Below are 25,489 nucleotides of genomic sequence, written 5' to 3'. Positions count from 1 at the left end.
TCTCTTGAAAGAGTCTTCTGTTTTAAAAAATGTATGTCTTTAGACATTTCTGCTGGTCATATTTGGAAGTTTGATCAAACTACGCACAACTATGATTGAAGTATTCCTAATGAGTGTATTTGGAATGTTACTGAGGAAAACCATAATAATATGGCAGTAATTATATAGGGAAATGAAATGAGAGCATGACAGAAAACACCTGTGACAACTAGACCAACAGTGCTGAAAAATTCATCTTTGATCACATAAGGCAATAGCATGGATACTCTCTGGATAAATCTCAAAATTTAATGACATTAAAAAAAATTTAAATTGGCGCATAAAGGATTGTTTGAAAATAAAATTATTTTCCTGTTTATTGGTTTGAAATTTTCATTTCTACTTTTGGAAGAAAAATATAATATTAAAGAAAAAATTAGCTTTACTTGTAGCTTATTATTATAAAGTGTTTTTTGTAATTTCTTCTATATACATTTCTGGTCCCTTATTGTACTAGCAGAGTTGTAGTGTATTTTTAAAAAAGAATAATTTTGAGAGTAAAAAGGAATTGCCTGACTCTCTAGTAAATAATATCCAATATATCATCGTATATAATTTATGTTATTATATACTTTTAAATGTATTTCATGGGTGAATGCATGTAAGTCCCATAGAACAGTTCCTGGCATGTAGAAAGTGCTCAATAAACATTAGCTATCATCTTGCAACCTTTTTTGGGACTCTTCTGTTGAAGAAAAAGCATGCTATATAATTTTCATCCATAAGCCAGAATTTATTGTGAAACTCATGCTGTTTTCTAAGTAAAAAAAAAAATGAGAAATTTATGGTAGCCAGTGTTTTATTTTTTCTTCTGTTAATAAAGTCAAACAACTATTTAAAAAACTCATGACAATCCCTAAGGTAGTAGTACAGATTGCAATACAAAGTTGTGTTTGCTCCATCATTTAAGGTCAATGTCATATGCAGAAAGTCCACATTTTGATAAGTCAAAGCATGTAGGGTTCCTGTAACTTGCTCTTCTAATATTCAGAAAAAACCCTATGAAGCTCTGGATCATGGTGTTAAAAATGAAAACACATTATTTTGTTGTGATGGGTTTTCCAAGGGTTGCATTGTACAGGTAATTACATTTGAACACCAGGCAGATACAGTTTTCAAGTCGTACAATTTGCTGCAATATCCATCTGTAGATCAGCCCTTGAAAGCAAACCATAGCTTCTAGCAGAAGGGAAGGGAAAACCTGAGAGTGTCAGATTGTTGACACAAGAAAGGTTTGACTGGCCCTTTTTAGAGACTGCAAGCCTTGGAGACTCCTAAATATGACCCCCCCAAAAAAATTATTCAAGAAATTATGACACATTTCCTATCCCTGTATAGATGCTAAATTCAGCAGATGAAAATTGGAACCTACTGTTTCTCTTTTACACTGCCTCCTGCTGACCCCAACAAACTTGTTCCTTCTGTGTTTCTTAGCTCATCACATCAAGCTTTTGCTGGAGCTAGAAATCTTGGAGTCACCTTGGACTTTTAAAAAAGTAAATCTCTCTCTCTTTCTTCCCTGCCAAATCCATTTAATTTTGCTTTCAGTCTGTGGCTCAATGTTTTACATCCATTATGGGAAGATTTTAGCTGCTTTCTCTTCTGGTATTGCTTTTGCTTCATCTCTGTGCAATTTCTAAGAGTCCAGTTAAATAGATGCTGGACGGTGTATGGGACAGTCTCTTCTAAATCTCTTCTACATTTTCGATATTTTCCAGGCTTTTTCCTTTTTCTGTGTCATCATGGATATCTTCTTCTGATTTATTTTTAAGTTCTTTATTTCTCTCTTCAGCAAGGTCTAATCTGGTAAAAAAAAACAATCCATTGTGTTGTTAATTTTAGTTATTGTATTCTTACTTTTAGAACTTCTAATGATTCTTTTAAAATTCTGCTGTCTTTTAAAAAATATTTCCAGTTCTCTGCTGAAATTTTCAATCTTGTATTTTATTTTCTAGAAAGCAGTAAGATAATTATTTTAAAGTCTGATCAGTGCCAATATCTGGAGACCATGTGATTCCATTTTCTGTTGGTTTTGCTAATTCTTGTTCACATTACCTTATGTCGGTCTGTATCCAAAATTGTATTTGAAAAGTTGTTTGTAGAAATGATTTTAGATTTAAAATAATGCCTTTTGGTTTTCTCTCTCCCTCTCCAGAAAGGATTTTTGTTTGCTTCTTCCAAGAGCCCAAAGACTTTCCAGTTGCAAAGTCTGAGATCTTCTGGGCCACCCAGATGATTTGAAGCTGGGCTACAGGCAGCATGAATGCTCAGTAGTTTCAATTCAACTTTACTCCTAGAGTACAAAACTTCGTGGTCCCAACCCATACTACCGTGCTCTACTAGCATCCAACTTTTGTTTCTATACCCAGCCATCAAACTGCTCAGCTATCAAACACTGGCTTTGTTATAATTAACAAATGCTCCCTGGCCTCAAATGTCAGGATTATTTCTCTGGATTTTTATCTTTGTCCAGATGGCCAGATGGTAACCAGGTAATTTTTCACTTCTATGATGAGTCTCCAATGCTGTTGAGCAGATATTTTAAAAAATAAATAAATTTTATTCAGCTTTTCTAGTGTGAAGGTTCATCTGAATTACATAGCCTACCATTAATGGACGCTGAAGTCTCTTTTAATTTTATCTTCACAAGTTCTCTTGAACTGATTCATTTCCCTAGGGATAGTGTGGTAATAAGTCTCAAATCTCAGTGGCTTAACAGCAAATGTTGTTTCTCTCTTATGTATACTAATTGACTAGACTGGAAACTTGTTTCAGACAGTCACTCAGGTATCTAGGATTTATTTTTTCTCCACTCACCATCTTGTAGTTCACCATTTGGAACATATAACCTCTGATATCACCATGCAAAAGGGGCCCCACTTGGAAATGACACTGTCATCTCTGCTTCTAGTCCATTGACCTACACTAGCCATATAGTCCCAACCTAACTTCAGAGGTGGCTGCGGAATGAAGGGGAGCATGTGGATTACTGAGTGAACACTAATTACATCTGCCACTTAGTTCTAGCCTAGGTTCAGGGTCTTTTTTCTTTCTTTCTTTCTTTTTTTTTTTTTTTTTATAAAATGTTTATTTATTTTTGAGAGAGTACAAGCCGGGGACAGGGCAGAGAGAGAGGGACAGAAAATATGAAGCAGGCTCTGTGCTGACAGGCTGTCAGCAGAGCCCAATGTGGGGCTTAAACTCACTAACTGTGAGATCATGACCTGAGCTGAAGTCGGACACTCAACCGACTGAGCCACCTAGGTGCCCCCATCTTTTTTTAATGTTTATTTCTTTTGAGAGAGAGAGAGAGAGAGAGAGAGAGAGAGAGAGAGCGCATATGCACAGGCACAAGCTGGGGAGGGGCAGAGAGAGAGGGAGGGGCAGAGAGAGGGAGAGAAAGTATCCCAAGCAGGCTCCATGCTGTCAGCACAGAGCCCAACTCAGGGCTCGAACTCATGAACCATGAGATCATAACTTGAGCATAAGTCAAGAGTTGGTCACTTAACCAACTGAGCCACCCAGGTGACCCAGGTTCAGGGTCTTTTGAACTCTTACTTGGCATGTTGAATTAGTCTCCTAACCCCAAGTTCCATAAATGATATGAGTCTGCTATGTGGCATTCTGAAAGTTCCTAACTAGGTTATAGGAAGGAAATCCTGAATGGGAGGGAGTTTTGAGCCCCCTCCAGGAGAGACCATAAAGATATCAATTCATTAGAGTAGAATAGATTCTGGCCTGATTCAAACTTGAGTTAATAACCATATGGACCAATTTGAAGGACTAGAGAAACTGAACTTTTCTTTAGATATCATGTGTTACTATGCCCCAGACCTTATGCTAAGGCCTTTCCATACATGATCTCATTTAATTTTCATGGCAACCCCATGAGGAAGGTTCAACTATCTATTCCCAAGCATTTATTAAGAAGTAAATGGTGTTTCTGGGCAGAACTTAAAAGCAAGGCTCTTATGGCCATATTTTAATCTTACTTCTTAATTTTTATTCTGTTCTCCACTGCTTCTCCTGGCTGTGGTAATTCCAGACAATGGTGATTCTGAAAGTCAGGAGAGTGTCCTACTTATTTCGGCGAGACATGAACCAGCTGATGGAATGAGTTATGACAGTTTAGACCCAAGCACAGGGACAGGTGAAACAGCAGATGAACAAGTGAGATCTCTCATCTCACCAACTGCTGGACTGAAGTGAGATTAAGAACTAGAGGTCCTTACCTTTTCCCTATTTCCCTGGGTACACAAACAGTAACATGGAAAGGCTGAATCCAATGCTTACTGGGTGTGTGTTTTGGGGAGTAGGGTGGAGACAGGTTTCACAGGACTGAATTTCTCCCAGGCACCCCAAGTATGGCAATACAAACACAAAAGAAAGGAGGTGAAAACTGCATTTAGAAAGTTGAATGGGGATATGTCAGTCTTAACTGACCTCAGCAGAACCGAGTGAAATAAGAAGGAAGCTATTTTGAGTTACTGCACCCATGGAAGCTGAAGAATTGAAGGCCCCAGCCCCGGGTACCTCTGGAGCACAGACAGAGTGGGTATAATGAGGTCAGAGGAGGGGGGTTGAAAACACAAGGATTGGTTGAAAGTGAGAGTTGCCAGATTTCGCAACCCTGCTGGAAGTGTATATAAGGAGCAGTTGTAACTCCAGAGTCTGTTCCTGACCAGCTCAACCAAGAAACTGCTTATCCCCGTACCCAGTGGAAAAACAGTAGTAGTTCTATCTTCTGGACAGGGAATCTCTGGACTCGAGGACACCCATGGTAGCTCAATACAAGCTCCAAAGGTAGAGATTTTAGTCTATTGTGGTCACCGATAATATATCTCAAGTACATAGAACAGTACTTGGTAAATATTTGTCCAATGAATGAATGAATGAAACTTACTAAACACAGAGAAATTAATTAACAGTTTTCAGACTGAATACTGAAAGTTTTCAGCTGCATTTGTGAGTGGAGTTTCCAAAACACTGGTGGTCAGGTTTATATCCCCTATACAGGAAATTGAAGGAATCTTGGGGTGAGGAGTGGGAATTTACTAAGAGAAAGGCATATAGCCATTGACATTTAGGGTTTGTTTCCCCATCAAAATAACCACCCACTCACTCTCTGTGGAGGCCACCCACCAAGCCCTGACATGGTAATAGAAAGTGCATCATTCATTCATTCATTCATTTATCCTTCAATTATTTAGCACTCATAATCAGCATGTCAATTATTGAGTACCTACAATGGTCCAGGCACTAGGAATAGAAAGCAAGTTAACAAAATAAGTCTCTGTTCTTATGGGGCTTATATTCTAGGGGGCAGACACAAAAAATCAGCAGGTTTATGAGTAAATCCAGTATAGCAGAGGGTGGTAAATGCTAAGAACAAACATAAAACAGGGTAAATGAGATAGGGAGTGTAGGGGTTGCTGTGTTATATTGAGTGTTCAGGGATAAAATGAACTTTGAGCAGAGAAATGAAAGCAGTGAGGGAACAAGTCAGAAGCATATTTGGGCAAAGAGTTTCAGGAATAGGAAAAAGCAAGTACAAAAGCCCTCACGTGGGAACACACTTGGTTGTCATATTCAAAGAACACCAGGTTCTTAAAGCAGTCAGGTTCTAGAGATATTTTGAAGGAAGATGGAACATTTACTGAGAGAGAGAAGACTGAAGAGGATCAGGATTGGTGAGGAAGGGATCAGGAAGCTGGACATGTTTGATTTTGGAATTTTACTTACCTATTGATATGTATGTGGCAATATCAGATGGGCAGTGGAAACACATTCTGAAATTCAGGGCAGAGGTCAGATCTGAGGTTGTATATTTGTGAGTCATCATCACATCATACAGTGGTAGTTTAAGCCACAAGACCAGATGAGATAATCAAGATTTGAACATGACTGAGCCCTGGGGATGCTCCAACACAGACCCATCAGGAAGATGAAAAGGAATCAGCAGGAGAGATGGGTACATGGGGGATAGGAGGGTTTTGGGGGGTGGGCAGAGGAACTTAGTGGCCAAGTGAAGAAAGTATGGCTCAGAGATGGTTTTAGGGTTATGATGTGATCAGTTGTGTCAAAGGAAGATCAAGGAAGATGAGGACTGAAATGGATGATTGAATTTATCAACATGAAGATCATTGGTGACCTTGACTAGAGCAGTTTCAATGTCATGGTAATGACAGAATCTTAGATGTATAGGTTTAATAAAGGGTGGGCTTTTTATTTTCTATGTAGACATTAGAATAAATCTTAATGTAAAAGGGAAGAAAAAATATTGCACGCATGGCACAAAGATAGAATTCTATTTTTTAAAAAGGAAGAAATATCCAGAGAAGCAGATTGGGCTAGATAGACTCTTGAGTCTGGGACATCAGTTAGGAGTCTGTTATAATAATTTAGAAATGAGGGCAGAGCCAGGATCAGAACAATGGAAATGGGGAGGGGAGGGTAGTTACAGAATGCTTAGAAAACCTTTTTTTCCCCTAAAATATGTAATATATGCTCCTTGTAGAAACATTTCAAAATACAGAAAAATGTATTGAGGGGAATAAAAATTACCCTAGTATCATAGCAGATTTAATTATTCTTGCCATTTAGCACACATGCCTCCAGTCCTTCCTCTACACATAATGTATTTTTGAATAATTTGGTATCATACTACAGTAAATGGTTTTATGTCCTGCTCTTTACACTTAACCTGGTATAATAAATTCCCATGTCTTTAAATATTCCTTGAGAACATGATTTAAATATTTTTTAATTTATTTTTGATAGAGAGAGAGACAGAGCACAAATGGAGGGGGGGGGCAGAGAGAGAAGGAGACACAGAATCCGAAGCAGGGCCCAGGCTCTGAGCTGTCAGCACAGAGCCCGATGTGGGGCTCGAACTTGTGAACTACGAGATCATGACCTGAGCTAAAGTCGGATGCTCAATTGACTGGGCCACCCAGGCGCCCTGAGAACATGATTTTAAAATGATTTACAGATATAATGTACATAGTGTAAAAAGCACAAATCTTAGGTTTATACATGAACTGATTTTTACTTATGCATACATAACACCTGCATACCACTCCTACTGGTAATCACTATTCTGATTTCTATTACTGTGGACTAAATTTGCCTATTTTTGAGCTTCAGATGGAATCAACTCTTCCAAATCCTACCATTTTTCTCTTAGTACACTATTTTAAAAATTGATATATGTTACTGTGTTTATCAGCATTTCCTTTTTTTATACGTGTATAATACTGTATTGTGTGGATATAACAAGATTTGTTTATTCATTCTCCTATTGAAGACCATTTGGATTGTTTCCAGTTGTGGGGGAGGAGGTGATTGTGAATAAGGCTGCTATAAATATTCTTGTCTTTTTGTGGACATGTTTTTATTTCTCTAGAAGTGGGGCTGCTGGGTCATAGCATAGATGTGTAAGCTTGTAAGAAGCTGCTCAACATTTTGCCACACTGGTTATGTCAGTTTACTTTCCCATTATCTATGAATAGGAGTTCCCATTGCTCCACATCCTTGCAGATGAAACCATGATTTTTAAAGTGGCCAATTGGTATTATTATTTCATCTTATGTGCCTAGGCCAGTTGTTAGATGTTTTAGGCAATTTCTAAACTTTCACTATTTAAATAATAGTTGTTGATTATAAATCCTTGACCTCACCTGTGAGAGATATTTTCAAGGGAAAATTAACCTGACTTTCCATTTCTATATTATTTATCATTCAATAAGTGACCAGTTAAATTTATTAGCAGTGACAACAGAACAGACGATGCAAAATGTGGCTGCCTGAAAAACAGTTTCAAGGTGGCTTTGAAATGCATTTCTTTATTAGTTACACTTGAAGAGAATAGCTAACTAAAATTCCAGGGCCTGAAAATACTTCAAACAGGAATAGCACAAAGTAATAGCATTTTTCTCTCATCTCTCCCTTCCCTTCCCCTTTTGTCTTTCTATCCTGTCAAATGACAAAATGAAACAATTTACTTTTATTTTTAATTTTTTAAAAATTAAAACAATTTAGTAATGAGTTTCATGTCCTTTATCCCAGGGAAAACAGCCCATGGAGGCAGTACAGTGCCTCACAAGCCGTGGAACACTGTTCCCGAAGGATTTGGGGCAAGTGGGAGTTTTATAGAGCATTAAAGGCGGCAATACGGAAACAGGGCATGATTGGCTAGGAGGTCGGGGATTTTCCTAGAAGTTGAGCAGGTTGTACTTTCCAGGGTAAGGTCAGCTAGCTAAAGCTGAGGTGCAGGACTGTGATTAGTGTATTTTAGGTTTTCTTGACAGGTGTTTTTTCTCTATGTGCAGGCTGACTTAGGTTTAGATTTGGGGTGTGGGTTGGGCCACTCTGGCTGCCTTCATTCTGTGGGTCCTGATATATGAATTAACTTTATCACTCCACATACACATCTCCACTCCTAATGTCTGGATTGTGAAATAAAGTTTGAATTCAGTCAAATAATTAAGACATACCACCAACTTAAGAGACTTTCAGCTCTTTCAGCCATATTTGTAGTATTTGCAGATTGGCTTAGCAGTTGTTGCCAGGTGAATCTATTTCCTTTCTTCCTTAAATTTCTCAAATGAGGGTGGATAGCACCGCCTTTCAGTCATGGCTTGTGGCAGAGTAGAAGTAGCCTCCTTTACTCCTGGGGGAGGAGACCAAGTTTTTCTAGCAAAGCGCTCACCTTGCCACAAATTTCATGTGGAGAGAGTATCACAGGGAAAGAGGAGCAATTATGGTTGGATCCTGAAGCCAGGTAAAACCACTGCGGTTCCAGGTAATGTTGGTGTGGGGGTAGTTACCCAAGTGCCTTGATATGAGACTTGGAAACTTCTCAATTAGGGATAGAACACCAAATTTTATAGAACACCCCCCAGAAAATGTGAAGTAAAAGGTAAGTGTATATGTTCACTTCTGCCTGGAGAGAGGATCTATCTACATTTTATAGCTGTCATCATATTCTCAAAGATGTCCATGATCCAAAAGAGGCTAAGATTTGCCAGAATGAGCTACAGGTGCGAAATTGAAGGAACCCTAATAGTTACACAACAGCTGGGTAGTCACTGCTTGACATGCTGTTTGTGAAAGCCTAATTCTCTTGCTCAAGGATCTGGCCTTCTCATCTCCCCTTTTTTCCTCATCTAATTTCCTTTCTTTATTTTTTATCATATTTCCCCTTACTTCACTTGGATTCTCCTTTCTCCTTTCTTGTCTGTTTCTACCCTTCTTTTCTTTCTCTGCTGTCCTACACTGAGTGGGCAAACTTGGCTTGGAGTGGTGGGGCAAGAACTTCTCTAAATTATTTCTCTTCCATGTTTTCCCACCCTTGCTATAAGATATTGAAATATAAGATGATTATAAGACATTGGAATGAAATAAACTCATTTTGAAATCATTATGCATAGTTTTCTGTCAAGCCATATACCATCTGACCAAAATATGTGATCAAACATGATGATGAACACCCCAGGAAGATAATGTTAACATCCTTGAGAAATTAATGGAAAGTACTATGAGGTTCTATGAATAAATAGCCATAAAGCCTGGTTAAATATTATCACTTAAAGAACCATTTAAAAAATAATGCTATTTATATAACAAAAGTGAATCTCATTTCTCTGCAGATCAAATAATTATGCACAGCAAGAGCAAACATCTTGGCTTTTACTAATTACAGAATTTTTTCACAAAATAGCTTTTTATATTTTAACAGTGCTGGTTGTTTTCAAGTTGTTTCCAAGATTGTATGTTCAAAGATCATCTTTCAGTCTTTCACATTTTTAAGAATGATGTAATGGTTCCTTGATTATTTCAGCATAACACAGAATCGAAACGCCACAGTTTAGGGCTCACAGATACTTCCTTTTTAATCTTCTTTAGAAACACATTTCATAATGAATTCTGGTCTAAAATGCTATCTTGGTTTTCATCAGAATTTTTCTCATACTATTCTTAGCTGAAATAGGGTAAAGAGTCAAATGACTTTTGGCTCTTTTTTTGGTCTAGTGTTTGTGGTTTCACATGGTTTTAATATGCTTGAGGCTAAGATTTCATTTTGAAGAGAAGGGACTAAGACCCCTGTGACCCAGCATAGACTTGTAAGCTGCACTGTCTCTAATGAAGGCTATAATATTTTTATCTTTTTTAGAAAGCTTGAAGACCATGTTTTTAAAAAATTTTTTTATGTTTATTTAATTTTGAGAGAGAGAGAGACAGAGTGTGAGCTAGGGAGGGGCAGAGAGAGGGAGGGAGACAGAATCTGAAGCAGGCTGCAAGCTTCGAGCTGTCAGCACAGAGCCCAACATGGGGCTCGAACCCACGGACCATGAGACTATGACCTAAGCCAAAGTCAGACGCTTAACTGACTGAGCCACCCAGGCACCCCTGAAGACCATGGTTTTTATGGATGGATTCATCAGTATATTTGGGATGAAACTGGTCTTTAAACGATAAAAATGTTATTTCACACCTTATTTGAAACTCCAAAGATTTCTGTAGTACTTATCTATCACTGCAGAGAAAACCATCACTTTTGGTTTTTTGTGGTTTTGAAACACAAAACTATGAAATGGCCCACAGTTCTACAGGTCAGCAATTTGGGTTGGGATCAGACAGGTGGTTCTTCTGCTGGTCACTCCTGGGGTCTCGCATGTGACTTCAATTGACTGCTTTCACAAAATTGACTTCACTTAGTGCTGCATGTTACCTGAGGGGAGGACAGTGGGGCAGAGAGCAGAGAGAAAGTCATTTTCTTGGCACTGGTTTCCAAAAAGCGAAATCCTTTGTTTGAAAAGATTGAGATTGATTCACATACCATAAAATTCCCTCCTTTAAAACGTGAAGCTAAAGGAGCTTTTAGCATGTTAACAAAGTTGTGCGACCAACGTCCCTATGTAATCCAGAGTGTTTTTATCACCCCCAAGGAACCCAGTGCCCATTAGCAGTTACTCCTCACTCCAGCTTTCCTCATCTCTTGGCAACCACTAATCTACTTTATCTGTCTCTGTGAACTTGCCCATTGTGAACATTTCGTATAGATAGGATCGTATATAGCCTTACGTGACTGGCTTCTTTCATTTAGCATAATGCTTTCAAGGTTCATCCGTGTTGTGGCATGTGTTAGCACTTCATTCCTTTTTATGGCCAAATAATATCCCACTATATGGATATACCACATTTTGTTTATCTGTTCATCAATTGATGGACATTTGGGCTGTTTCCACTTTTTGGCTATTATTAATGCTTAAGCTCTGCATTTACTACTTTCATGAGCCCTTTTTATTTTTATTTTTATTAAAAATTTTTTTATTTAATGTTTATTAAACAAGTTTTTTTAATGTTTATTTATTTTTGAGAGAGAGACACAGTGTGAGTGGGGGAGGGACAGAGAGAGAGAGAGGGAGATGTTTATTTATTTTGAGAGAGAGAGAGATAGAAATCAAGCAGGGGCAGGGCAGAGAGAGAGGGGGACAGAATCCCAAGCAGGTTTTGCACCATCAGTGTGGAGTCTGATGTGGGGCTCGAACCCACGAACCGTGAGATCATGAGCCCAAATCAAGAGTTGGGCACTTAACTGACTGAGCCACCTAGGTGCCCTATTTATTTTTTTTAACAAAGCAATTTTGGAATTTTGGAAAAAGATATTGTTTTTAAGTAATCTCTACTCTCAACATGGGGCTCAAACTCACAATCCCAAGATCAAGAGTCACACATTCCACTTACTGAGCCAGTCAGGTGCCCCTTAGGAGCCCTTTTAAATATTTCAAGGGTATTACTGGAAACATCCCATTGCCTCACACAACTGTTAAAATGGTGTCATTAAATAGAAGTCCAAGCCATTGCTTTTCTCAAAACCCTCCAAATGGCTCCCTTCTCACAAATAGTAAAAACTGATCCTGAGCAAAAACTCTGAGTTTCTTTAGATCTATTCTCCTCTGCCTCCTGTTTCTCGGCTGTCCTTTCAGTTACTCCCCAAAGACGCTGGGCATGCTTCCTCCTCAGGCCTGTTCCTTTTCTCCCAGATGCCTCAAGGGATCACTCTGTCACACCCTCCAGATCTTTGCTCAAATGTCACCTTCTCACCATTAAAAAGAACAACCTCACCATGAAAGAGAAAACCCCTGTCCCCCTACCATGTTTTGAGCATCCCACCTTCCTTCCTGCTTTCCCTTAGAATTTATGCTATCTGTAGATTTTATTTATTTTTCTTCTTATTGTCTATCTTCATTAGAACACAAAATCCATGGGGGTAGGAATTTTTGTGCATTTTGTTCACTGCTATATTTATTGCAGAACCTAGAATAGTGTCTGGCAGATAACAGGTATTCATTAAATATATGTTGAACAGATGAATAGACTTCAAATTAGGCGCTCAGGCTGTGTAAAATATCACCATTTCTTTGCGGCTTGAAGGATAACCATGCAGCTTGAAAATATGTCTACCTCATGCTGATTGGAAGTTCCCATGAACATAAGTCTTTGACCATACTATTAGTTCAACTAATGGAAAAAATACAGGCATTATCACTTGATACATCTACATCAGTTTATTTGGTAGAAAGAACTTTGGAGACCTGGGCTTATATGGGGGAGGTTGTGGGAAAACAGGGGATGTCCAATGGTGAGAAGTCTGGGAACAACTAGTCTAAACAGCTGTCTAGAAGGGTCTTGGTTAGTGCAGTTGGCTAATTCTGAGAAATTCCAGTGGAAAACTGCATTCTAAACAAGTTTATCAGCATGTGCCATTTGACTGGTCTCCTGTTCAAAGGTTCCTGTTGCAATTCCTTTTGGCATCTCACTTGCATAGAACTGAGGCAGCAGTAAGTGACAAAGGTTTTATTTATCTCTTGTTATTATCTGTTGACTTTTAAAGGGCTGGGTAATGAACAGAGGTAGATTAGCTAACTCATTGAAAGAGGTGAAGCAATGTCTTGTGAGGCCCAAGGTTCCCACTGGTCCCCGTGGAAGTCTCCAAGCTGGTAGTGGTCATGGGCTACGAGAACATCTCAACGAACCCTTTCATTATATAGCTGTATGGACTGAAAGGGGAAGGACTGTGTTCAAAGCCATGCTGTTAAGTAAGAATCTGGCCAAAGTAAAACAAAATTGCTACTTGAGTAGCAGTGTGGGAGGGTCAATATTAATTGTGTTCTGATTGCACCAAAAACTTTTTCTTTAAGTTTATTTATTCATTTTGAGAGAGAGAAAACATGAGTTGGGGGAGGAGCAGAGAGTGGTAGAAAGGGAGAATCCCAAGCAGACTCCATGTAGATACTTTCTCTATATTACATCATTTCATCAATCCTGAAACTTTGTGAGGTAATAGTTTTCCCTTTTTTGCATTCGAGAGACTTGAAAGTCACAGACACTGAGTACCTGGCTCAAGGCCCCAAGTAAATGGCAGAGCTAGGATTCAAATCTAATTATCTTTGACTATGAAAAATTCTCATCTTCCCTGAAGTCTGGTGTCTTAATTCCTGCCCCCTGACATTCACAAATAATAGTAATAATAATGATTATGCATGCTTGGTGTTTAAATATGCCAGGCATTAATCTAGTTTCTGGGATTACATAAATAAATAAAAGGAAGAGAGATTCCCAACTTTGTGGAAGCGGAAAGACAATGAACATAATATAGAAACAATCCATAGGGTTTTTTGGAAGGTGGTAAATGTGACAAGGGAAATAAATAGAGCAAGATAAGGGAGTTTGGGAGATTTCAGAAGTATCTGAGAGTGTAACAATTTCGAATAGAGTGCTCAGGGCAGGCTATCCCTAAGAAGATAATACTTGAGCAAAGACTTGAAGATGAAGATATCTGGGGTGAAACTCTGAGGCAGAGAGAAGAGCTAGTGCAAAGGGCCTGAGGTGGAAACAGGCCCTGTGGGTTTGAGAAACAGTGGGAAAGTCAGTGTGACTAGACAGCAAGAGTCAAAGAGGAGAATGAAGGAGATGAGGTCAGGTGAAAATAGGGGCCAGACTGTGTAGGGCCTTGTGGGCCACTGTAAGGATGCTGGCTGACTTTAAGTCTCAGTGAAATGGAGGAGTCTTTTTAGGGTTTTGGTCAGAGAAGTGACAAGATCCAACTTCCATGTTAAAAGCATCCTTCTGGCTATTGTGGTGAGGAAAGTAAAGAGGAACAAGGACGGTAGACATCTTGACAAGAGATCAGGATGGCTTAGGCCAGAGTGCAGCAATGGAGGCAGAGGGAAGTGACTGGGTTCTGGATAAGATTTTTTGAGAGATTTGAGAGAAAGAAAGGAATCAAGGATGCCTACGGCTTTCCCACCAAGGACCTCCCCACTGAATCCTCTAAGCAACACTGCCACAAGGGACTAGAGGGTTCTACCTTCACACTATGTGTGTGACACATGGTAGAATATTCCTCAGTCTGAGGAGAAACAAAAATACTGTAAACTATTTTATCTCTATGTAAGGAGATATAAGCTCCCATGTTTTAAATTCTAAGTAGCAAGAATTAGAATCTAGCGTCATTATCTCTGATCATAATCAGAGTCTCTTAAACTCTTTGAGCCATAACTTCTTTTTCTGTGAAGTGGGGATTACTGCTCTGCTGTCCCAGTTGTGAGGTCATGTGAACTCCACAGAGCAGTGACAGAGTTCTCATTACTTCTGTACCCAGGCACTTAAAATGGTGCCTTGTGCAAGGTAGAGGCCCAGGAAATACTTATTGAATGACTAAACGAAAGAGAATTAACTCGAAGACCCTTGGGAAAAATTTACAAATCTGTTAGGTTTGTTATTAGTGAACTAAGACAACTGCCGAGACCAGCAGCTTTTGGGGAGACCTGAATTAACAGCATAATTACTTTGCTTTGACTTAGCCTGTCAATTCTAGTTGTTCATATAATGGAATAATGAGGACATCCCTCAGCATTTCTAACCTCTGGTGCTCGTACGCATTTTCATAAGCCAACAGCACCTGGACAACTTATATAAGAACAGCTCTGATGAGCATCATCTTTTTTAATTAAGGACATCTGCTTTTTAAAATCAGTCTCATTAGAGAGTTTCTTTGCACCATGAATCTGATCATTGGTGACACTAATAATGAAAATATACAAGGTACAGAAAGCCAGGGGGAACTGAATTCTAATTTTTAGTCAATGAGTTAGTACATGAAGGCACTTAGAATAGCACCTGATATGGTAAATTCTCTAGAAGCACTAGTCATTTTTATTGTTATCTGTAAATTCATCCATTCCTTCTTCCTTCCTCCATCTGTCCCTCCCTTCCCTCTTTCTTACCTCCCTTCTTCCTTCTTCCCTCTCTTCCTTATTTGTTCCTTTCTCCCTTACTTCCTTCCCTCTTTCTTCCCTCCCTTCCTTCTTCCTTCCTAATTTGCTGATCCACTAATTTTATGACTTTCTGACACCAGTTTTGTGGCAGGTCCTGTGGTAGGTGTCAGGCATATAAATATTAATGAGGCACTGCCTCTGCTCATGAGATATTCACATAAGCCAATTAGAAAGCAATGCAGAGGGGTGGCTGGGTGGCTCAGTCAGTAAGTGTTTGACTATGTCTCAGGTCAAGATTTCATGATTTTGTGAGATTGAGCCCTGCATTGGGCTCTGCGCTGACAGTGCTGAGCCTGCCTGGGATTCTCTCCCCCTCTCTGCCTCTCATACACTTGCATGCTCTCTCTCTCTCTCTTTCAATAAACGAACAAACTTAAAAAAAAGAAAGCAATGTGGAAATGACATCGGTCCAAACCATTGTTTCCCTGATATTGTGTTAATGTAACATAATTGCCTGAGTGGATGTACTTAAGTTCTCCAGACTTTTGAGGTCCCTTTTCTCTTCTTGTGGGAGTTAAATGGCTCAATTCTTCCTCACACCTACTGTGGGAAATTCCATGCTCTACTTCAGTGCTTTTGGAAGATTCCTGTCAGTCACTTCTTTCTCCAGTTCTTTCCTGCTCTTCATTTGTCATCTTTCTTGTTTCCTACTTTCTCAATATGGAGACACGATTTTCATTGTGTGTTTTGAGTTGATAATGGGAGATGGGTGTGCAATTTAAGAACAGAACAGGAACATAACTTCATATGCAATGTCAAACTCTAGTATTCCTTGAAATGTATCAGGCTTTCCTGGAATTCCCCCATTAGAAATGCTCCTCTTTAGACTTTGGCTTGTTCTGTAAACGGGACCCTGTTTTACTCCCCATAATTTTCTCTTAAAACCCCTCTCCTAGCCCTTCTAAAGATGGAGGATAGGAGTGGAGAGTAAGTGTGGAATCAAAACACCAGAAAGAAGGCTGTGGCAGAAATTCAGGTGCCAGATGAGAGTAATTTGGACCATCAAAAGGGGAGATGATAAGTGAGTGAACAGATTCAGTACTGCTTTCAAGGTAGAGTTGACAGGTTTGCTGATGGATTCGATATGGGACCTTAGAGAAAAAGGATTGAGATAGCTCCAAGATTATTGGCTTGAGCAATAGGAAAAACAGTTACCAAAAGTAACTCATGTTTACTGCAGGATATCTGGAAAGCATCTAAAATAGAAGTAAGAAAACAATAGTTACCCAAAGTTCCTATTACTTAAAGATAAACATTGTTAAAATTTTGATGTTTCCATCTAGTCATTTTCCCCCTTCCTTATTAATTGTTCTAGTCTCTTTTTCTGTGTGTGTGTATGCATAAACTAAAAATATATAAATATACATGTAAAGCAGTATATATACACACACACATATTTATCCTACTTAAAAAAACTTAACATAATGAAAATACCTCTGAGCTATTGATACCCAGAATTTTTCTGTTTGCAGGCAGCATTATGAAGGCAAGCTTCCCTGTAGCATTGTTTTCTAATATTCTGAGAATTTCCATTTCATTAGAAGTTTTTGGAAAACATTTTTTAATTATTTTTTTGGAAAACATTTTAAATAGATGCATAATATGACACAGTATAGCTGTAACATAATGTCCTTAGCTGTTTCTCTGCTGTTGGACATCTAGGTACCATCCATTATTGTGCTATGAAAAATAATGCTGCAGTCTTTGTACATAAACACTTGCATGTGTCTCTGATGATTTCCTCATGAGAAATTGTTGAGCATGAAATCAGCAGGTCAATATTTTTAAAGGTAAAAAAAACGACTTCTTGATTATTGATTATCTCTCAGTATTATACCTAACACATCTTGATAAGCTGGGAGTTCAGGTCCTCAGCAGTGAATCATTTAAGCACTCACATATTCAATGTCTCACCAGGCTTTTAAAACCTGTGCCTACTTCTCTTCCAATTTTGATTAAAGTGAAAAGGCTAACTATAATTAATCTTTGTTAATCAGCATGAAGAACATTCTAAAATCATGTAGAAACTGATGATTATGAAATCTTTTCATCCACCATAGTGCTCTTTATTTCACAAAAGAAGAATTTTCTTTTCCACCAACCCTATGCCAATCAATCTCTTTCTTTCTCTACCCCTTATTTGGCAGGGAATGGTCTTGATCCCAATAGCAGATATTTCCAAAACTAAGAGCCAAATCTAGGGGCACCTGGGTGATTCAGTCAGTTGAGCATCTGACTCTTCATTTCAGCTCAGGTCATGATTTCAGGGTCATGGGATTGAGCCCTGTGTTTGGCTCCACACTGAGTGTGGAGCCTGGTTAAGATTCATTCTCTCCCCCTCTCCCCCTCTCCCCCTCTCCCCCTCTCCCCCTCTCCCCCTCTCCCCCTCTCCCCCTCTCCCCCTCTCTCCCTCTCTTCCTCCCTTCCCCCTGACATCCTCCTACCCCAAATTTTCTAAAATGGAAAAAAAAGAGCCAAATCTAAACATTAATGAACATTTTCCTAAGCCTATGGCTTTCTTCAGATGTTAACTAAGGATGTCACTTAGGGTGATGACAAATAGCTGAACATCAGTGAAACAGTCAGAGGACTCCAGACGTACAAGCATTGGAAAAACATAACAAAATTAGGTATGAGCCTACTATGAGGCAGTCTAAGGCTGGTACAGTGCATTCTGGCTGTCTAGTTTGGACTCTGATTTGACTTTGCAGAGTCAAAAAAAAGTGTGACTCTATTATTCACTTGTATCATGGTTCGGTTCACTTGTTACTGTTTGCATCCCATTTTGGGTCCTCCCCTTCCCTTCCTCTCTGCATACGCTCATCTTAGTTGGTGGTGATGGATTGTTTGTCTTTTGGCATATGAAACATACCGTGATTCTAAGAGTCAAGTCTACTCAAATTGTATATTCAGAGAAGTGTCATTACCCTTCTCACCCCATCACCCCATTTCTCTTCCCCTATTCTTTCCAACTCTCACCCATGCCTCACAGGTGACAATCGCATTAGTTTCTGGTTAATTCTTCTTATCAAATGAGCAGAAATATATTTTCTTATATACTTTTCTTTCTTACAGGAAGGAGAGCATACTATTTACATTCTTCATACTTTGTTTTTTCATTTGGCAATATCCTGGAAATTACTCTCTATTATCTCATAGTCTTCCTCATTCTTTTCTATAGTGGCATTATATTCTCATATGTGGATGTATCATAGTTTAACTAACTAGTCCCCTATATATGTGCATTTAGATCGTTTAATATTTTTGCAGTTGTAAACAATGATGCGATGAATATATATAATTGAAGGTGTATCTTCAAGGTAGATTTCTAGAAATGAGATTGCTGGTTCAAAAGGTAAGTACATATGTACTTTTGTAATATATTGCCTGATATATTTCCTGAAGAGTTTTACTGGTTTACATTCCCACCAGCATGATGAGGGCCTCTGTGCCTGTTTTCCCACAGTCTTGCCAACAGAAAGTGAGATCATACTTTTTAATTTTTGGCTATCTGACAGCTAAGCAATGGTAGTTCCCTGAACTACCCAACTTAACAAGATTGCCAAGTTATTTCTGTTTCACAGCATCCTCCCTGCATTATGGCCTGGAAACTGCCTCCCCAAAGTAAGCTGGGCCAATCATAACAATCACCTAATTTGTTTCACTTTTCTTAGAGATGATAGTCCTAAATTCTATTATCCAATGTCTAACATCCATTGTTTCATATATTTTGTCCAGTTTTCTAATCATTTAAAGCAAGAGCATAAATTCAATCCCTATTACCCTATCATGGGCAGGAATGGAAGCTGGTCCAACATTCATCTGATAAGATTTCCAGAGAAGGCAAATAATAAAAAATTATCAAAACAACAGAAAAAAATTCTAGAAGTGAATAGACATGTTACATGGAAATAGACACATTTTTACAGAGAATTACAAGCAGAAAATTTTTTGCAACAAAATCAATCTGCTGAAAATTCTTCACTCTAAAATTCTTCACTCTAAAATTCACTTTAGAGTGAATTTCCTTCACTCTAAAGAAAAAAATTAGGAAACTTTTATAGAGGGAGAAAGAAGGAAAGAAAAAGGGAAGCTTTCTTTACAAAAGGGAAAAGAGCTAAGTGGTAACAGACTTCTCATTGGCAGAATGCTAAAAGACAGTGGACCAAATGTTCAAAAGCCTGAAGGAATTTGATTTTGAATCTAATATTCTATAACCAGGCAAATTAAAATATGAGTGATAACTGAATTTTAAGAAAATACTGTGAATAGCTTAATAGGAACACATTTGAAAATTAAGTTGAAATGGATGCTTTTCTTGGAAAATCTAGATTCCCAAAATTGACTCAAGAAGAAATAGAAAAATTGAATAGAACTATATAGAAGAAATTAAAAATTAGTTTCAATATATAGCTCTTAAAAGGCACCAGGCCCAGAAGTATCTATAGGAGAGTTTCATTAAACTTCATGGAACAGATGAAAAAATAAGGAAAGCTTTCCAACTCATTCAAAGAGGCTAGCAGACCCTACCAAAAGCCAGATAGGGTAGCAGATGAGTGACGGTCTAGTCAGGAGACCGAAACCTTGCTAATTATTGAAAAAATGATAAAATAATGGAAAGAATTGATAACTAGATGTAAAATTGTTACCCAGGTAACTGAAAGAATAGAAAGTGAACTCTAAGGTATCAGAATTGTAGCAACTGAAAAAAACAGGTTCCACCCCAGGGCATGAAGAAATAAAGGGAAGAACTTAAATTTATTAAAATATAGAAGTTTGGAAGAGGTCCCCCTGAACTGAAACTCAGATCTCTCAAGAGAGGCTGCTGTCCCACTGGTGCTGGTGTCTAGGATGTAGTGGAGTAGGGGTGTGGAACATGCTGAGGCTGGTTCTGCAAGTATTGAATAAAACTACAGTCTGGATTCAGCTGTTGCCATGGGAAGGCACCGCTGCTGCCTGGGTGAAGAAGTGGTGCGGTTGCCAGGAAACCACACACAGGAAATGGAGCAAACAGGAATATCACAGCAAGCTGTCAGGAAGGAGTAAATCCCCTCTTCCTCTTCTAGCCCTGCAGTCTCCTTTGTTAGTCGGAACCTAATAAAAAGCCAGCTGACAGCAGAAATACGGTTTGCAGAGTTCTAGCCTCACAAATCAAAGTATAGAAGGGTGGGTTTGGAGCTGAGAGACAGTAACTCAACAACTATCACAGAGAGCACACACACAAAGGAAAATTTATGCTCACCCACTGACACATGAATGGGAAAAAACCAAAACATCAGTACATTAAATCAAGCAATGTAGAAACAAAATTCACAAAAAGGTAGGGTTTATCCCAGGAATACAAGGATGCTTCAGCATTCGAAAAGCTATTTGCTAACAGATGCAAGTAGATAGACACTGGTATTTGATGACCCTCAGTGCCTCTACCTCATCAAATCTCTCAGCAAATGTAGAATCTGAAAAAATTATGCCTAATGGTGAAACATCAGAAAAATTCCTACTGCTGTCAGAAACAAGACAAAAAGGCCAATTATCACCACTATGTTCAACATTATACTGGAGAGCTTAAAACATACAATATAATGAGAAAAAGAAGAAAGTATAAATATTTGATTGGAAGAGATAAAATTGTCACTCTTTGTAAAAATCTGATGTTCTGTTTTTAAAGATTCAAGAAAACCAGTGGAAAAACTAGTAAGACTAATATAAAGATTCAGAAGAGCACACACCTGATCACACAAGAAGCTAGAAACCATAGCTTTCCCATGTATAGCAGTGATGACCAATTAGAAAGTATAAAAAAAAAAAAACCTTCCTGTTATCTTAGCAACAAAACTATAAAATGGGGATCAAAAACCTAACAAGAATTGTTCTTATAATTTAAAAACTATAAAATATGTCTATGAATACACCTAACAAGAAATGTGCAGAAACCTCTTTTAAAGGCTACAAAAGACATTTTGAATAGATCTGGATGGGAAGACTGAATTTCATAAACATATCAATTCAATCCAGTCCCAATAATGTTTACAGCTGGATTTTTGGGGGGGGGGGGGAAGAAAACTAATAAATTGATTCTTAAATTCATCTGATTAAAAAAAAATTGTGCTAGAATAAAAAATATTTTGAGAAAAAAGAATAATGAGGATCTTGCCTTACCAGATACTAGAGCATACTATAAGGCAGTATTAATGGAAACAATGTAGTACTTATGTGGAAATAGATAAATTGATGAATGAAACAGATGACAAAGTTTAGAAACGGAGGTATACATTTACAGAATTGAATCTATGGTAAAGTTGGTAAAGTTGTCATTTCAATAGAAGAGTGAGATTACTGGATATTGATTTTGAAAAAAAAAGTTAGGTCATAATCTAACACAAAATCTTTGATTATTGCAATATGCAACTACTCAAGTATTAGGACAAAATAAGGGGCAACATATTAAAATCTGGAAAATGAGAATGGTTTTCTAAGCAAGACATAAACACAGAAGCCATAAAGAGAAAAAAGTGGACAGACACAACGACATAAACGTGGAAATTTTTTGCCCAAAGAAAAACACTATATACAAGTTAAGAAATTTAAGGCTGCTTGGGAGAATGTTTTTGCAATGTAGTTAATAGATATTTAGCCTCAATAATCTCTTAAATATTAAAAACAATCTGTAAATGTTTTGATTTAGGAGTTTTAGTTATTCATTAAAATGTACTATAAGCCAGGCACTGTGCTAGCTCTTTTCAGACACCATTTAGTCTTCAGAACAACCCTATGGAGTTGATATTATCTCCATCTGGCAGAGCAAAAACTGAGATTCAGAGAGTCCAAGCAACTTGCTTAATTTCTCACAGTTTCCAAGTGACAGGGCTGAAATTCAACAGCAACTCTGACTCCAGAGTTCTTTCCCAGGCCCTTTCTTCTTCCTAGTGCTAAATTAGTTTACCTTAAAAATTTCTAAAATTGCACTATTATCTCCCACGAAGTATTTCCCGATCTCATCTTTTATGCTTTGGTCTAGCAGAGTATTTATCCTTAAACCACCATTAACACAATGACAGAATAAATGCATTATATGGGCAGGGCAATGTCAGTGAGTCTACAAATATTTATTCTAAGTGAAGAGACAGGGATAACCTTATCACGTCCATTCACAATTAAAAACTTGGCAGAAACAGTAGCTAGTTGAGAAATTTGAAGTTGGCCAGTTCACTAATTTGGTGTGTGATATTGTCAGAATTACTCATCAGCCTGGCTTCATGCTGACAGGCAATTATTTCTCCAGGGCTGACTGAATTTCATGACCCAAACCCATAGGAAACTCTTAAGCAAGGAGTTTGAAGATACTCACTTTATCTATCAGTGAATGACTCCATTCGAATTCTTGATGGGGATAATGGGATGGGGAAAAAAAGAATAAAATTACCATAATTAAAACAACACAACAACAACATTTATTTAGATAAAAACCTGTGGTTCCTGTTTTCCACCTTATCTTGGCCAAATATTTAAACAGATTTGCAATTAAAGAGCTAAATTGTGAGTTTTCAGTTACATTTCTTCCCTGTGGTGCTGCTAGATTATGAGTACTCTTGCCTTTGTTATTTGGGATTATTAACATCTGAGCTAGTCCTTCTAACACTCCTTGGTGGATTCTGTTCTCTCTTGTCTGTCCTTTTAACATTGGCATTTTTTGGAGTCCTACCCAAGGCCTTCTCTGCTGGTCTCATCCACTCCTATTGCTCCAATTATTGTGTGTAGATGATGTCTGCGTTGTTTAGGGAGACTGGCTGCAAACATCACAATACCCAATAATGGCTTAAGAGTGATGATATTTATAGAACCATCTTATAGAACAAGAAGTCGGGAGATAGTCTGTTCCAGGGTTAGTTCAGGGATTCAGAGATGTTATCAGGTACCAATACTCTTTCTACCTTTCAGCTCTGCCATTCCCAAGGCTGTCTCACAGTTTCAAGATGGCCACTAAAGCTCCAAACCTCAGGTTTCCACATAACACATTTAAAGTGGGAAGGAAGAGGGTTTTGAAGGCAGATGAGAGCTTTATTCTTATGTGGCTCTCTGTTTTTTTGAGGGAAAAAAATCTCTCCTAGAGGTTCTCCAGTAGACTTCCTGGCCTTAGAAATGGGTCATACATGCAAATCCAAAACTGCTTACTAGTTTTAATAAAAATTATAAATTTTAGTTACTGATGGATAATACACATTTGAAAATTTTAGGCAAGCTCTCTTAGTGTGGAAAAGAAAGTATGAAGCAAAACTTTCATGCCAGTGCTTATTGGAGAATAGGATGCAATCCTAAGAATGCAAGAGGGAGCGATAAATGGGAATAAGGCAGAGAACGAGGGAAAGCAATACAAGTTGGTATGTTGCCAAGCTTAGGCACACCTTCTCAAGAAAACATCGCTAGTAGGGGTGCCTGGGTGGCTCAGTCGGTTGAGTGTCCGACTTCAGCTCAGGTCACGATCTCGCGGTCTGCGAGTTTAAGCCCCCCGTCGGGCTCTGGGCTGATGGCTCAGAGCCTGGAGCCTGCTTCCGATTCTGTGTCTCCCTCTCTCTCTGCCCCTCCCCCGTTCATGCTGTGTCTCTCTCTCTGGCTCAAAAATAAATAAACGTTAATTTTTTTTTTTTTTTTTTTTAAAGAAAACATTGCTAGCTAATGTGGGACATCTGAGTGGTCACATGGATTCATTGCTTCTTAGAACAGTCCACTGTGGAAGAAGAATAAGGGCATGGCATTTATCTGAAACCTATTTCCATCTTCTGCTCCTTGGGAAAAGCCTGCCCGACAGGGCACTGAGTTTCTCACTTTGGGCAAACACTTGCTGGGAAAAGTAGGTTGGGGCTGCACCCTGGACCTGCTGCAGTTCCCTTACAGCTGGCGCAGAGGAATCTGTGCTTAAGCCCAGCCTTCATCTCTAGGGAGGATGAGAAAATTGGAGATGTGGGATCATAACCTAATATGAGGTGATGGTGGCAGCAGCTGGGATGTGAGCCATCTCTGGGATTGCTCCAGCCTGGGAAGAAGGGCAAGTGGCCAAGGCTGCAGGATATGTGAGGATGAGCAGATCTGGAGTGGGGCATAAAATGAGCTTGATACATAAGCTGAGGCTTATATGTTGCATGAGAAATGGATGAAAGGATCCAGGGAATACTTTAAAATTACATAAAAAGAAACAATACATATGACAGAATTCTTTCAGCTACTTCTGATCTTTTTTGTGGATACTTTGGGTGTCATTTCTACTTTTTCACAATTTTTTTCTTTTGCCAATTTTTCAATTGTCAAAAAAGGTATAATTTTGTATTCCCAGTATTAAACATTTTTAATTCAAATTTATATTATTTCTCCATGGATTAAAGACCTGTATTTGAAAAAAATAACTTAAAAATTTTTAGAATAAAATATTGAAGGATATTTGTATGGTTAATCAGGACAAAAGCACAATACATAGTAAAACAGAATCAACATTACAGTGTTCAAATTCTGTGCATCAAAGTTAAAAGACAGCCCATAAGGAGAACATATTTGTAATGCATGTAACCAGAAAAATTGAAGATTCCAAATATGTAAAGTTTTAGCTACAAATCAATGAAAAATCCAAACAACCCAATAATCAAATGGGCAAAGAATATTAAGAGGCAAGTCACAGAATAGCAAAACTGAATGTCAAAGAAGCTTAACTAGTAATCAAAGAAATGAAAATTAAAATGAGATACCATTTGGTACTCATCATATTGGCAGTAAAACAGCTGACAATATCATATGTCAGTGAAGATGTAGAGAAATGAGAGTATAATTGGTAGAGCAAGTTTGGAGAGCAATTCAGTAAAGTCTATTAATGTTGAAAGTGTGCATACACTATAGTGCTACCATTTCAGTTCCAGGGACATATCCTAGAAAACATCTGAACCTGTGACCCCGGAATTAAGATGTAAGAACGTAAGAATGCTCATTTTGGCATTGATCAGAATAGTGAAAAATTGAAAGCAACCTTAATGTTCATCAATGGGAGGATGGCTACATTGCAGGATAATTATAAAAGAGAATGTAAATGAATGAAATAGAGCCTGGTGTTGAATGGAAAAGCA

At 38.3% G+C, this 25,489-nt stretch overlaps 1 long non-coding RNA gene across 1 annotated transcript in view; it reads right to left on the bottom strand.

Annotated features, from left to right (window-relative positions):
* Positions 1–10,506: 10,506 nt before the first annotated feature.
* LOC109265397 (uncharacterized) overlaps positions 10,507–25,489 on the bottom strand; it is a 35,766-nt gene continuing 20,783 nt past the window's right edge. The window contains exon 3 of the long non-coding RNA XR_002079163.1: positions 10,507–10,771. This is a non-coding gene — a long non-coding RNA (uncharacterized LOC109265397). The remainder of the gene's footprint in view (positions 10,772–25,489) is intronic.

The sequence above is a fragment of the Panthera pardus genome, unplaced genomic scaffold (genome assembly GCF_024362965.1).
Source record: "Panthera pardus isolate Hobbes unplaced genomic scaffold, ASM2436296v1 HiC_scaffold_6, whole genome shotgun sequence".
Lineage (NCBI taxonomy): Eukaryota > Metazoa > Chordata > Mammalia > Carnivora > Felidae > Panthera > Panthera pardus.
Note: the sequence above shows the minus strand (reverse complement) of the source record. Positions and strands in the feature narration are given on the sequence as shown.